This window comes from Chiloscyllium plagiosum, unplaced genomic scaffold (assembly GCF_037043375.1).
Source record: "Chiloscyllium plagiosum isolate Xiang-an unplaced genomic scaffold, Cpla_swu_hap1 HiC_scaffold_21, whole genome shotgun sequence".
Taxonomy (NCBI): Eukaryota; Metazoa; Chordata; class Chondrichthyes; order Orectolobiformes; family Hemiscylliidae; genus Chiloscyllium; species Chiloscyllium plagiosum.
The window spans coordinates 101,887,944-101,903,589 of NW_028270159.1; the positions used below are offsets into that span (position 1 = coordinate 101,887,944).

The 15,646-nt window shown below is 41.4% G+C and overlaps 1 non-coding gene across 1 annotated transcript; it reads right to left on the reverse strand.

Moving 5' to 3' along the window:
- Positions 1 to 9,057: 9,057 nt before the first annotated feature.
- trnar-acg (transfer RNA arginine (anticodon ACG)) lies at positions 9,058 to 9,130 on the reverse strand. Its single transcript has one exon. It is a non-coding gene; the product is annotated as a tRNA-Arg (tRNA).
- Between the last annotated feature and the right edge of the window lie 6,516 nt (positions 9,131 to 15,646).

The following is a 15,646-nucleotide window of genomic DNA, read 5'->3' on the forward strand; positions in this document are numbered from 1 at the left end:
GATGTTGGATACACCATTAACAAAAGTTTCCCAAATTCAAACGAGTTTTGCAAATACAGAAATATTTTGACATAAATGGAAACAACATTTTATACTGAACAAGAAAAGAGTTCTGATGCTTTGGAAAGTGCACAATGATTGATCGAGATGTTCCCAATGGAAAAATGGACTGGTCAGATGGTGATGGACTGTTGACAACTGAACTTTGTTATGTTTTCAACTGGCAGGTTGCCTAAGTGGTCAAGGTATTGTCATGCCAAATGAGGCAGAGAATGACCATCACCAATTTAGTCGAATCACAACAAGCATTGGCAGTTAACTGCCAACCATCACTTGGTCCACTTTCCATAACTTTACCAATCAGCACTCATTACCCAGACAGATTAAATGCTTTCTCCCTTTCCATTGGAATTCTTGAGAGTGTCCTGATAAGTACAGTATTAAAGACTTAAATAAAAAAAAACTTTATTTTCATCAATACTCAAATTTCCATGTTGTACCAGCTGGCAGAGGTGAAACTTAACTATAATGTATCAGGCCTACAATGAACTGGTAAAGTTCGGCACTGATCTCAGAGGAAAACCAGCAACAATGTCTTTGTGGAGACAATACTTTGCCTTTGATCCTATACAACAACAATTTCAATGCCATTGAGGAACAGAAATAAATAGAAACAAACCACATGCACATACACATGCACACTATTATTTAACGTAATAGAGAGAAATTCTGCACTAACAGAAAACCTAATTGTCATTCTGAATACTGAATGTGGCACCAAAAGCACCTTTGTGATAATGACAGTTTGGAAGTCTAGCCCATATTGGTTTGCAGCAGTTGAAGAATTAGTCATTCTATTATGAATCCCGGTTAGTTCCGACACCAGTATGTGACCATAGATTCAGATTGTTTTTAAAGGCAGATACCAATATGAAGTTGCACAGTGGCAGGAGCACGGCTCTCCTATGGACAGCACTAAAGAGATCTCACACACATTGGCCCTTTAATAAAGAAATGGGGCAAACCTCAGAGATAGGGAAATGTAAATAAAGGAATCACTATCAAGATTTCATCCAATTTGATAGGAACTGATACCTGATCACCAACTTCAGCTGCCACTTGAAAGGATGAAAGAAGCCCCATAAGGAGAACTCCAAATTTCACTTGATTCTGTGTCACATTATCGCAAGAGAGCTTTGTAGTTGTCTTCTAGCAGACATCATTTTTTTCCACAAACCACAGAGATCAGAACTGAATAATGTAGAACCACATCAAAATTCATCTCCAGAAGCTGTGTCAGTGGGTGTTTGGGTTTGCAGTGCCTCTGTATTCTGAGTTTCGGCCTCAACCTCTCACTGATCCCTAGTTTTCTTGATAATTTGCAGTTCCAGTCAGTTTCTATTTCATCATTGTCCCAGATTATAGAGATTTCAGTATCAGTGAGTTCACCAGTATAGCGCATTGGTTAAATCAACAGTGGCTCCACTGAAAAGGCTTTTAAATCTTGAGGTTCATAGAACAGCACATAGTTATCCATGTTAAAAGATGTAATAACAGTTAACAACATTATATTTGATTGCTATATTTCCCATTACTGACTGCAATGAATCTAACTCATGGGATACAGAAACTCACCAATGTGAATAAAAACCTCTTAAACTTTGGCAAAGCCCGGGCACTTGACTTAAGAGAATAAACATCCATACAATAATGCAACAAAGAAAAGCAGATTGAAGTCAAATGATGCACAGGTTTGATAGAGAGCAAAATCCTCTCTACCCTAGCAGAGTAGAAAAGTTGCGCATTTATATAACATCTTAATGCCACCTCAGAGTATCCTAAACATCTCTTTCCAGATCTCTGACACAAGTGCAGAACCCCTGGGGCCATTGTCAACTACATACTATCAAACCCAGGGAATCATAGACGGAAATATCAGTATGTGCCCAAGTAACAGTTTAAAATGTGTTTAACACCTCCGCTCGAGTAACTGACAAAATTGTTTCGAGGCATGAACAATAAATGAGCCTGTTCCACCATTCAATAAGATCCTGACTGACCCGATATTAACAAGCTTATAAAACATTCCGCTGACAATATTCCACTTTAGCTTTTCTCATTCTATCATTTTAGTATATTCCACTACACATCTATTCTAAACTGAAGAATAATTTTTCTGCTGTTAGTCACTGTTCCACACTGTACTCCTTTCCTCATTCTCGAATTTAAAGAGCGTGCAATGCTTTTTCTCAGCCTATTCTTTAGACAAGATAAAATAGATTGCAACAGACTCCACTGTTTGCTTGTACTTGACACAATGAGAACTATTGAGATATTTCAATACACTCCTTTGGTAAAAAATATAATTTGTTTTAATCCTTTAAAACTGGTTCAGTTCGTTTTCTATTTGCATTGAATGGTATTTCAGTTTGATCCAGATGTTAGCATAAAGTGAAATATTACAGCACTGAGCTTTGTCTCATTCTCCTTTGGTGGAAGTTGAAAAGGAGTGCTTTCTTACAACAGAGCGTCAAGAGAGTGAAAAATGAACGGCCAAGATGAGTAATAATACATGTAGGTTCTGACAAAGCCAATTCTCAATCAGAGATGTTCTATACAACAACCGAAGTACTTTTGATCATGTAGTCACATGTCAGAAATGTGATATCTAATTTGTGTACCGTGAGAAAAGCAGGAAGGAGATGATGACCAGATCATCTGCTCATCGGGATTGAGCGCTAAATATTGGCCGGGGCTCCAGACATAATCTCACTTTAATTCAAAGTGATAAGGGTTCCTTTAGAGGGCAGTGTGGCTTTGGTTTAATGCCTCATACACGTCTGATGTGCAGGATTATCTCAGGATTGCACTGCCGTGGCAGTATCAATTAGTGTATTCGAACCCGGAGGGTAGATCTTGAATCCTCCGACTCAACGATCAGCATTATTTCTTTTCTCTCAGATATTCAGCCTCTGCATTTTTCTTTTCTTCAGTGATCTGAATGACCTGATATTTATGGGGAAATGAATGTTGCAGTTTGTCTCACATGCGACAGAAGAATCAACTGAGTGACAGGTGCATCTTAATTTTCCTATGCAATTGAGCTGAGGTGGTGTCGAGTTAAATGTGTGGATCCAGAAAAGTTCACCCAGGAAGGCAGCATCTTTGGAGTAGGAAAGTCGATGTTTCGAGCATAAGTTCTTCGTCAGGAATGTTGGAAACATTGACACTCCTGGTCCTCAGATATTGCCTAACCACTGTGCTATCTAGTGCCATCCTTCCTGACTCTAATCTCTCGCATTTGCAATCCTCACCTTCTCCTCAGGCGGGGTAGTGTTAGATACTGTTCCTAAGATGTAACAACATGTTCATAATGATAGTTTGGATATGCAGTTAGAAGCTCATCACTGATGAAATTCATTCTCCCCCTCTCAATCTGCCAAGTACATGCAGCTCCTGCGCCTCCTTCATTAACATTCCCTGAACACCTGACGCCTGAAAGAAGAAGGCCTCATCTTCCCCTTGGACCCTTGATGCCGCATGGGATCACCAGTTTCCTCATTTGCCCTTCCCTCACATTATTCTAGTTTCATGATTCCAACTCAGCATTGCTTTCATGACTTGCACATCACCTTTCCAACCTACCCGCTCCACCTCCTGTCAGAACTAGTATCTTATTCTCCACCTTTATCTACTCCTCGCATTCACAGCTATCACGCCCCCAAATTCCCGAAGCTCCCATTTATCTATCAGTCCCCACTGCCACAAACCTCATTCCTGATGAAGGGTTTATGGCCGAATCATCAACTCTCCCGCTCCTCGCATGCTGCCTCACCAACCGTGTTTTCTATCACCACACTGTCGGCTCTGAGTTGTCGCATCTGCAGTTCTTACTGTCTCCATTGGGCAGTATATTGTAAAAGTCACATTAGTGGAAAAGTGCAGTTTCTGTGGCTTTCTAAGTTGTTAATTTAATTTGCTCAATCGGCTCTAGCTGGAGTACTGTGTGTCTTTCTGCAATTATCATTATAGCAGGGATGTGGTAGCATTGGAAACGGTGCTGAACAGATTTACCAGGATATTGTCTGTTCGAAGAGTTTCACTAATGAAGATAGTTTGGACGGACTGGGCTCTCACAAAGATGTTCTCTTTTCGAAAAAGAAACGGAGCTGTACTTTTTCTCAATGATAATGTCTCTTGGTATCTTTTTTTATCAAAGGCATTTTAAAACAGTTCGGGCTCCGAATCGGATAAAGTGTTACAGAGATGAACGTGTTCACTGTGAGGCCTTTCGTTTCTCCGTAAACAGCTGAGGCTGAAGGCCAAAGATTTAATGTTTTAGAAATGAACTGTATAATGGAAAAAGAGTGCTCATTCTGGAAAGTTGAATTCCGGTTTTGAGATCCTGCAGCAGTGGTGCACGAACTAATAAACTCTCTCCTTCTGCCCTTCTAATTTTTAACTGTAAGCTTCTGTTTCATTTTTACTGTTTTTAAGGTGCTTTTGTTGAGGATGGTTGTGTATTTTCAGAACAGCATAAGTAAGTCTGCTTTGGATAGACTAAGTTCTGTGGGTATCCAATATTCTGTTTTTGTTTTTCAATAAGTCATTTTGTGAATAATTTTTGTAACTAGTTTACTCGGGTAATTTTCACTGTACGCTTAACGAAAAAAATATAACGTTACGGTCTGGGTTGTCTGCTTAAAAACGTTTTGAATGGTTTAGCCACGCCCATAACAAATTGGGAGGTAGTTGATGGATTAAAAGAGCAACTGATAGGTGCTTGCGTCTTTATTTCGGGTGTTGATTTGGATTAGGGTAGGCAATGCTTTGGAAGGCAATGTCTCATTTAGGTACAAAGAGTTGTCTTGCTATGGACGATGGAAGGTTGGTAGTTTTACAAAAAATAATTCAAGCCGGGCTTCTGGGATTAGCAGACATACTGGGGTTGTATTTGCCTCTTTCTGTGAGGAAAGGAGAGATCATTCCCGCAGTAGCTCAGCATTTAACTAAGCTGGAAAATCCATGAGAATTTGTAGAGATGGTTAAAATTTATTTGAAAATGAAGCAGCGTGAGTTAGACTCGAGAGATAAGGAAAGGACACCAGATTTGAAGCAGTTTGCGATACGATTTGAAGTAGAAAGAGGGAAGAAGAGAGAGCAGCAGAGTAGAGAGAAAGGGAGACAGGGTTTGAACTTCAGAAACTGGCAATTATTAAAGGAATTCACATTAAAAGGCTGGAGATAAAGGCTAAAGATAAGCTTAATCTGGAAGAGCATATTGTTAAAACGACAAGGTTAGCAGCTGAAATGGTTGATTGTTATGAAGTGGTTCATAAAACAAGGATGGGCTTCCAGAATCATTTTAAGTCTGAGGGATAGAAATTGGGGCAAAGAGAAATCCTCACGTGGAAAGGGAAAGTTAAATCTCTGTGAAAATCATTAGGATAACTTATCACAGGGTAAATAGTAAACTCTTGAAGGGAACAAGATCTGAGGTTTTCATTCCAATAAAGTAGACCACATGAAGTCAGTGTTTGAGAACTAGGGAAAGCACTGGAAAGTCAGATACAGGGAAACGAAACAAGCCTGGATGTTTTGTTGGCATGGCAATAGAAAGCACAGTGGAGGGTGGAAAGCTGCATCAGAGTGCACAAGCCGATCAGAGGTTGGTAAGGGGGAAGTGCCACATCTGCTTTAATAATATACTTGCAAAGTTAAAGTTCATTTACCTTGGCCAGGGGTAGCAGATAGAGAGGTAACAATATTCAGGGACACAGGATCGTGCCTGTCTGTGATTCAGAAGGAGGGGAAAAAATGTACTCCTGAAGAACTATGTGTACGGGAATTCATGGTGGGACGAAAAATTGCTCAGTTATGTACAGTGAGGCGAGAGTGGGCAGAAAGAGTGGGGAATTTCTGGTGGGAGGTCTGGACAAACTCTCAGCTCCAAGAATACAATTTGTGCTTGCAAATGATGTAGCTCAATCACCGGTAAGCGTGCTGCCTACTCCAGATGAAAAGCCAGTCGAGATGCAGGCAAGTGCAGCAATGCAGGACGTTTATCAAGGAATTTTCCCAGATTGTGTCTTAACGCGATCACAGAGTCACAAGCTGAAGCAGACCAAATCAAAAGGCACGGATAAGGAAGCTGAAATATGATTACAATATTTTTTATCAGGTAAGTGGGACACAGCAGGGGACGAGCGTTAATAATGCAAGCATATTCATCTCTGCTATGCTACTGAGTTACAGCAGAAAGATGAAAAATTAAAGCAGTTGGATCAGAAGACATGTACTTGGAAGGAGAGTGAATGCATCCCCGTGTGATATTACTTAGCAAATGATATGTTAAGGAAGAAATGGAGAGCAACACATATTCAAGCAAGTGAGAAATGGGAAGAATTTATTTTTCCAGTAGGATACAGAAAAGTGGTGCTGCGAGTGCCGCATGTGCCACAAATTGGAGGGTACGTCGGCGTGATGAAAACGGAGGCTAAAATACAAAGACATTTTTACGGCCTGGCTTGCAGGGGAATGCCTTTGAATTTTGCCAGACGTGTCATACATTTCAACTGATAGGAAAACCATTGGAAATAATAAAGCCTGCACCTTTAATATCTATCACAGCGTTCGAGGAATCTTTCTTAAGTGTCTTCATTCATTGTGTAGGATCCCTACATCCAATAAAAGATGGGAATAAGTATTAATTAACAGAATAAGGATGTCTTGACGAGATTTCCAAATGCTGTTCAATCGTGCAATATGACAGCTAAAAGGATAGTGGACGAATTACGGTTTTTTAAAAGAACTAGATTAAGACTACCATCAGAGATACAATTAGCTCAAGGGTCAAACTTCACGTCAAAACTTTTCAAGGAGTGTATAGATAGATTGGAAATAAAACGATTCAAATCTACTGTGTACAATCCAGAATCACAGAGTGCACTGGAAAGGTGACGTCAATTATTAAAGACTATATTGAGGTTTTATGGTTCGGAGCAGCGAGATTATTTCCATAAGGGAGTTGCGTCAGTGCTGTTTGCGATCTGAGATGTACCAAAAGAATCCACCAAACTAAGTCCGTCTGAAACCAATTGTGGGCATAAGGTAAGAGGACCATTAAAATTTATTAAGGAAAAACTAATAAGTCAGATTACAGAGACCACGCATTTGGATGATGTGTCAAATTTTAGAGTTGAACTAAATAATGTTGGGGAGTTGTCGAGACTGTATTTAAAAGTATCACAGCAAATGGTGAAGCAGGAAGTGTATGAGAAATAAAAAAAATCACAATTTTGCCGCTGGGAATAATGCAATTATTTAAAATTCATTTGTCGGTGAAACTTTAAAGTAAGGTTTAAAATACCTTATCAAATTGAGAGGAAATTGAGTGAGGTTAGTTACTTGATAGGGACTTCAGTCATGAAAGAATCTCACAGAATGTGCGATGGGAATATGCTCTAACGGTATTTTGGCAGAGAACGAACGGAAGGTGAGAATGCGTTATTGACTACGACACACTGGGAAGAACCAATGTCAGGGAATTCTGCATTGGACGTTCCTGAAATAAAATTGGATAATGCAAAAGTTGTCCAAAATTGGTAAAGTCATTCAGTTATCTTCCAGAAGAAAATCGAAAGAGTTATTACTCTTGCATGGGGAGATCTGCTGAAATATACTGGGAATTAATAATCTAATTGTAGATGATGTAAATATAGGAGATGCTGTTCTGACTCTGTAACATCCTTGCAGGCATAACCCTTTAAAGTTGTACAAGTTCATAAGGAGATATCACGTATGCACCAATATGGCATAACCGAAGTGAGTTTCAATGAATAGAGTTCACCCATCATCATGTTGCCAAAGCCAGAAAAGACCCAACAGTTATGTGTGGACTATCACAAAATCAATGTTGTTAGAAAGACTGATGCGTATACATATCTGCAGTTGGAGGACTGTGTAGAAAAGATTGGAGGAGCAACTTGCATTTCTTAGTTGGACTTCCTCAAAGGTTACTGGTAGGGAACTTTGACAGAAAGATCAAAGGCAAATTTGTAACGCCAACTGGCCTGCAGAAATTTAAAGTAATGCCGTTTGTACGAAAAACACTTCAGCCACATTTCAGAGGTTAACTGACAGGGTAATTGCCGAATACGCAACTGATTGGTGTATATTGTGCCTGGTGGCTTTCAGTCTCTCGTGGATTGAATATTTACAGCATTTATCGGGCTTTTTTGATCGAATTCGGAAGTCAAACTGGTTTGTAAACCTAGCTGAAAGCGAATCTGCCAAAGCCAAAGTCACCTTCCTGGGAAACGTCGTTGAACACGGACAAATAGCCCCACGGGATGCGAAATCGAAAGTTACAGGGGACTTTTACACATTGTTGACGAAAAGAGCAGTACTACGGTTCCCTGCATTGAGTGGCTTTTACTGAAAGTTTCTGCTGAATGTTTGCAGTGGGACTACTCCATTCACCGAACGGTTAAAAACAGGCAAGAAATTTCAGTGAACACAAGACTTTCAAAATGTTGTTTTTCTCAGAGCAGAGCTGATTGTGAGGAGACATGATTGACGTGTACGAAATAATGAGGAGCAAGGAATTACAGATTGAAGGAAACATTTGCTCTTGATCGATCACCAGGGTTGGTAGATTTCAGATAAGATGCAGAAAGCTTTGAATAGACTGGTAGGAAAACTTGATCAGTCAGCAGGTAGGAGACTCGAGAACTCACACTCTATAAAGATCAGTTGGACAGTTAACCCTTCATTCTTCTCTGATTCCACTGGCCAAAGAGTTTCGAAAAATGCTCAAAGCAGAGCATCACCGCGAGCAACAGTTATTCGATCGGTGGCTTTATGAAATGGAAAAGTGCCCATAAGTCACCCGCGCGACTATTCGGCTTCCCGCCTGTGATGACGCTGGGACATTGACTCTCATGTTCTCGGGGGCATTTAATGAAGGCATTCTCGTTCCTGCAGATGAGGAGCTCACACCTTATTTCGGCTTTTGAAAAATCAATTTTTAAGCGGGATTAAAATCTGCCCTACCGGCGAGCCAGGTAGGATTCGAACCTACAGTCTCCTGATTCGTAGTCAGGCGCGTTATCCATTGCGCCACTGGCCCGATGCGGAACCTTAACAGCCGCAATGTTCATATGGACACGGTTAATAGCAGTCATGTTCACCAGTTGAACAAGCAATAAAGATAATCACTGTCACTGCTTCAGTCTAATCTTCATCACCTTTCAAAGCAACGAATTTTCCAAAAAAAAACACATATGTCCTCATGAAGCTTCCATTCACACTCTGTCTGCTTAGTCATTTAATGGAATGTGATGTGATGAATTTCGAATCCACTTCTTCAGCATAACTGACGTGAATGTGAGCCTAATCACCACATTGTATATACCAGTTAATTTTCAGAGGTTTCGAGTACAGTAGCGACTTTTGCGAATATGCAGGAAAGTGAATACTGTGAACCGAGCAAAAAAAATCCCTTCATGGAAATTAATCCAGTGCAAAGTTAAACATATGAGGACGGCAGATGACGTAAACATCCCTCTGCATCACTCTGCACAGATGCTTCTCCAAGAATTGACTCTTTGCAGAATTCTTCTTTGTAATTTTGACTGTCCCGGTTGTAGATATTCTTTCAATCCACAAACAAGTATCCTGCTGAAAACTACTGACTTAAGAATAAAATAGTTGAGTATCTATTCGACCAGCTGATGTCCCAAAGTTCCGTGTTCCATGTGAATACAAGTTCTTGCAGGTGAAATTGGAGCTCCCAGCCTGATGTCCCACTGCTTCTTGATGCGTGGGAATTGAAGCCGGTCTCCTTAAGGCGGGAGCTTTTAGCCTCGATATTTCACGCGCCTCTATGTCATCAGAGAATGGCATTACGCTCACCGATTGCATTTTCGCAGCCACATGCTCGCGCTGAACGCCATTACCATTTCCAATTAGTTTTGGGTGCACTGCAAATCAATTTCTCTGATTCCACGCCCTTGAACTGGGATTATATGACATGCCTTGATATGATTACGTCAATAAGTGAGGAAATTGGTGAAGTAACCGATGTTAAAATACAGTGTTATTGAGAAATACATTTCAGCAATACCCCGCAGTATCCCATGACCCTTTGAAGTTTTGTAGATATCTCGCAAACGTAGCATCCTACAATCTCAGTGTTGCAATCTCTACAGTCTCTCCGGACATAGAAGCGATATATATGCAACCGAATCTGAGTTCCCACATCTCAGTCACTGTTTGACAAGTATTCCTTTGCGCGTGTGTTTCTGTTCTTGGCATAATCTCTGCCCCGATCCTTATTGCTTTTTGCATCGTGCTTTTCCATGTGGCGCCAGGATCATGAAATGGTTCTTCCTTGGCATTGTCAACACAGCAAGTTCTGCTCGAATCACAGTCACAGCAATCGGCATTTTCCCGTTTTACTCCATGTAATATGTGCTTAGCAAACGTTGAGAAAATCAATCTTTGTTTTACATGAAAATACTCTACGTGGTGATAAGTTTCCTTCTTCAAACACCCGCTATCTCACATCTTTGCGTTTCACATATCATAACCTCCCTTTATCGAAGAAATCTCTCCCTCCCACAAGAACTAACTCGCCTAAACGTCCACCCTCCCATTTCACTGAGGTATTGTGCAATATAATACTCACATTTACACTGTTCATTCTGTACTGCTGTGGTCACTGTTTTGGGTGAAAGTGCTTAATCCCATGGTCGGCATCTTCAAGCAATTCAATCCATTTAGATGCAGCTGTTCTGTAATTAATCCTCATGGAGCAGTTTTTATTGGCAGGGACAATAGGTTACTGGAACATCGGGCTCAGGGTAAGTGCACAGCGCGGGATTGAGCAAATGATGTTTTATTGGAAAAGAGAAGTTTCTGTGGCTTTCTCCAGTCAATTATTTCATTTGTTCATTCGGCTCCCCCGAAATATTGCGTGCAGTTCTGCAATTCACATTACAGGAGTCATGTGATCACACTGGAAACCGTGCAGAAATTTACCAAGTTGAAAAGTTTAGGTTATGAAGACAGATTGTTTTGACTGGGGTTGTTTTCTTAAGGCAGAGGAAACTGTGAGGATACATGTTTCATATGCACTAAGTAATGAGCGACATGGACAATGCAGACTAAAAGAAACGTTTCCTCTTGACCGATCAACAGGGGCGTAGACTGAAGTTAAGAAGTGGAAAGGATTGAGGAGATATGCAGAAAAATCTCATCAGCAAGCGGATGGTTGAATCTGGATTCACTGTCTGAACCCACATAACCTTCAGAAATACACGGATCTGAACTTGAGTTGTTAATGCATACAAGGCCAAGTGATGAAAGTGAATAAAGATAGTCAAGCGATTGCATCTGACGAAAGCATGTACAACGACCTTGAGGGCTGTCATTCTACACATACGTGGTATTCGTGTAGCTGTCCATGGTGGGCTAGCAGGTCCATTTTTTTCGCTTCCTTCGCTGTGACCCGGCTTTGATTCTCAGTCCGGGAGTTGGGTTTGTTTTGATTCTGACAGTGACATCAGCAAAAGCAGACCCCCTGCAAGTGGAGTGTTTTTAGTACCTCGGATCAATTAATGACGTCGAGAAATGAGAGACGATGTCCCAGACTCTTAAATAAAGGGGACGGTGCCTCGGCAGTCTCTGCTCATTCAGACAGATCACTCGCCATTCTCCTCTGATTCCGCTTCCTAAAGGTTTTCCCAAAATTGTCAAAGCTGAGACTTGGCTCTGTGTCTCGTTTCCTTCACAATCGCAGGTGCCACAGTGAATCTCGGAAAGTTGAAAGGTGTAGAGGGCAACCTGAGTGAAGAATTCAGCTTCCCCCCGAGTGATGACTCTGGGATATTGACTCTGATGGTCGCAGGGGTATTTAATGAAGGGACTCCTGTCCCTGCAGTTCAAGGTGCAAACCTCATTTCGGCTTCAGAACAGTCAGTTTTAAGTGCAATAAAGTCAGCGCTGCCCGCAAGCCAGGTTGGAATCGAAGCTCCACACAGTAGATCTGTAGTTAGGTATGTTATCCATTGTGCCACTGACCCGTTGTATGTGCTACATTGTGCGGTAAATTAACTTGTATGTGAAGTTGAAGCCTGCCAGTCTTGCTCTTGAACCAAGTCGAAACCTTAACTACAATCTCTGGACCATAACCAAGCGCATTATCCATTGTGACACTGTGCTCGCGCGTGCTTGAGGTTGGCATTCTGCAGAGTTGTGATCTAAACACGGACATGACCAATCGTACTCATGTTCACAAGTTGAATAACCAGGAAAGATAACCACCGTTACTGCTTCACTCCAATGATCCACTCTTTGTGCAGCGGGAGGTTTTGTAACGAAAAGACATTCATCCTCATGAAACTTCCATTCACTTTGTGTCTACTCAGCCATTCAATGGGATCTCCGCTCATCTGATGAATTTCAAATTCACTGCACTGATTTTGCTCCATCACTTTTGATCAACTAATGCCTAATCACAACATCGTATTCAAGCTGATGTTCGAAGTCTGAACATATTTTAACGGCCTGTGCGAGTTTACAAGAAATTCAATAAAATGAAATGACCAAAAAAATTCCCCTTCTGCCCAGAGCAGAGTTAGCCATATGAGATAGCTCAGAGAGAGAAAACATTACCTCCATTTCTCTCAGTGCAGATGTCAATAGTAGCTGCTCCAGATACAGTTGGAACTTCCAGCTTGATATCCCAGTGCTCCCTGCTTCGTGTCAATGGAAGCTGCTGCAGTTCAGGTTGGAGCTCCCAGCCTGATGCGACGTATACCACGTAAATAGAAACATCTCCACGCAATGTTGGAACTCCCAGTCCCCGGCATTTCAATTCACTCTGTACTTTCAGTGAAATACTTCACACTCAATGATTTCATTTCTGAACTCATATCCGTTGCCTCATCCTCATCCGCATTTCCAGTTTGATCTTCGCTGCTGCACCACACAGTTTCTCGTATTCCAGGCATGAAACCTGGCACTATATGATATTCCACAGCAATGGTCACTTCCTTGTATGACGAAATTGCTAAAGTAACCGATGGTAAACTACATTTCTTTTGCAGAAATACATTCCAGCAATTCCCTGCGCTATTCCCTGATGCTTTCATTTTCTGGAGAACTATATCAATCTTCACCTTCAACAAACTAAGTGATGAAATATCCATCGGCTCTAGAGATACCGAAGTTAACCATTCAGCTCACCATGAGTTTGCATGTCTCAGTCACTGTTTGTCAAGTATTACTACTGTTCATGTGGTCCTGTTCCTAACATATCCTCTGCCACTATCCTTACTGCTTTTTGCATCATGCTATTCCATGCGGTGCCGGTATCGTGCAGTGGTTAGCGCTTTGCGTAGTGGCAGCAGAAAGATCATCTGCAATTTGACTTCCAGTATTGTCACTTGTTACCGTTTTATGCAGAGTAAGACATGCTTAACAAAAGCAGGAGCGAATCAATCTTTTTTGACATGAAAATATTCGTCGAGGTGATGATTTTGCTCCTTCAAACCCTCGCCCTTTCACATCTCTGCTGTCTCTGTATCAGGATTCAAACCCACCAATTCTCGGAGATTTCTCCCCATCCCACGATCAGTAACCCTGCTTTAGGTTCCTCCTCCAATTTCCCTGAGGCATTTGGCTATCAAGCACTCGCATTGACATTGTTCAGTCTGTGCAGCTGCAGTCAATGTTGTTGGGCGAACGTGACCAAATCCCACAATTAGGACCTTAAAACCAATCGATCCATTTACATACTGCTGTTGTGAGATCAGTGCTCATGTAACAATTTTTACTGACATGTTCCGGAGATCACTGGAACATCAGGCTCAGGAAAATGACACAATGCATATTTGTTTTTTTTTTGGAAACGATCAGTTTTTCTGTTCTAATTTCAATGGAGAAGAGGAGATTGTGAGGAAACATGATTGAAATGTGCAAAACAATGAGAGATAAAGGCATGTTCGGCTGAAAGAAATGTTTCCTCTCGGACAAACGCCAAGTGGTGTCGATTAAATGTACGAGGCAGAAAGTTTTCAGTAGATAAGCAGTAAAAACTTTATCCACCAGTAGTGGTGGTGGATAAATCTGCAACTCATTGTGATGAAATCAACACAACCTTCAGAGATATTCAATCTGTATTTGTGATGCTAAGGCATACAAGGCAAAGAGATGGAAAATGGAATGAGGATAGTGAAGCGGTTGTTTCTGCAAAGAACGCATCCAACACATTTGAGGGCTGTCAGACTACGTGCCTCCGACCGTTGTTCTCGTCCCTGGTCGTGTCGTGGTTCTGAATTGGCACTTTTACCACTGCAGCCCGCGTTCAATTCCCAGTAAGGGCTGTTTTGTTCAGCATCAACAGCGTGGGCTTCTGTGATAGGATTCCTTTCAATGCTTCGAATCAATCAATGTCTCCACGAACATCAGAGTCAATGTTCCAGCCTCTTAAAGAAGGAGAAGGTGCCTCAGCACTCCATGAACCAACATGAGACTGAGATATTTATTTTGTTTCCTTGCCATTACTATGAGCCGCAGCGATTGGGTCGATGGCTCTGTGAAATTGAAAAGTGCCGATTCGCAGTGTGTGGGACTATTTGGTCTTCCTCACTTGTGCGACATTGACTGTGATGTTCTCCGGGATGTGTACTGAAAGAGATTCTCCTGTCTGCATATCAGGAGCTCAAGATTCATCTCGGCTTCAGAACAATGAGGAAGATTAGGTTGTGAGATTAATAAATACCTGTGTTAACCTCGAGCTAGAGCGGAGTGAAATCTACAATGTTCTGATCTTGAGTCAGGCACGTTAGACTTTGCGCCACTAGCCCCATATGTTCTTCACGCTTTCATGCTTCAGAGTTGTGATGTTAACAAGGACAGGAGAACTAGCAGTCAGATTCAAAAATTTAACCAGGAAAGAAAATCACCACCACTGCTTCAGTCCAATCCTCCCCACGTTGTGTTTCAGCGCGATTCATAATGAAAATATATCTGTCATGATGAAGCTTCTATCCAGCCTCTTGTCTGTTCAGTCATTGAATGGGATCATCGTTGATCCTGTAAATTTCAACATTAGTTTCCAGCTTTTCCTCCATAAATCAAGATAAACTCGAGCATAATGTCAACATCAAATAGAGTCATAGAGTCAGAGCGATGCACAGCATGGAAACAGACCCTTTGGTCCTACTCGTCCATGCTGACCAGATATCCAAACCTAATCAAGTCACACCTGCTATCACCCCGTCCATATCCCTCCAAAACCTTTCTATTCGTATATCCATCCAAATGCCTCTTAAATGTTGCAATTGTACCAGCCTCCACCACTTCCTCTGGCAGCACATTCCATACACTTATTACTCTCTGTGTGAAAACGTTGCCCAGTGGGTCTCATGTATATCTTTCCCCTTTCACCGTAAAACTATGCCCTCTAATTTTGGACCCATAGACCCCAGGGAAAAGACTATTTCTATTTACCATATCTTTGACCCTTATAATTTTGAAAACCTCTAATAAGTCATGCCTCAGCCTCCGACGCGCCAGGTAAAACAGTCCCAGCCAATTAAGCCACTCCCTCTTTAGCAAATCATCCAACATTGACAGA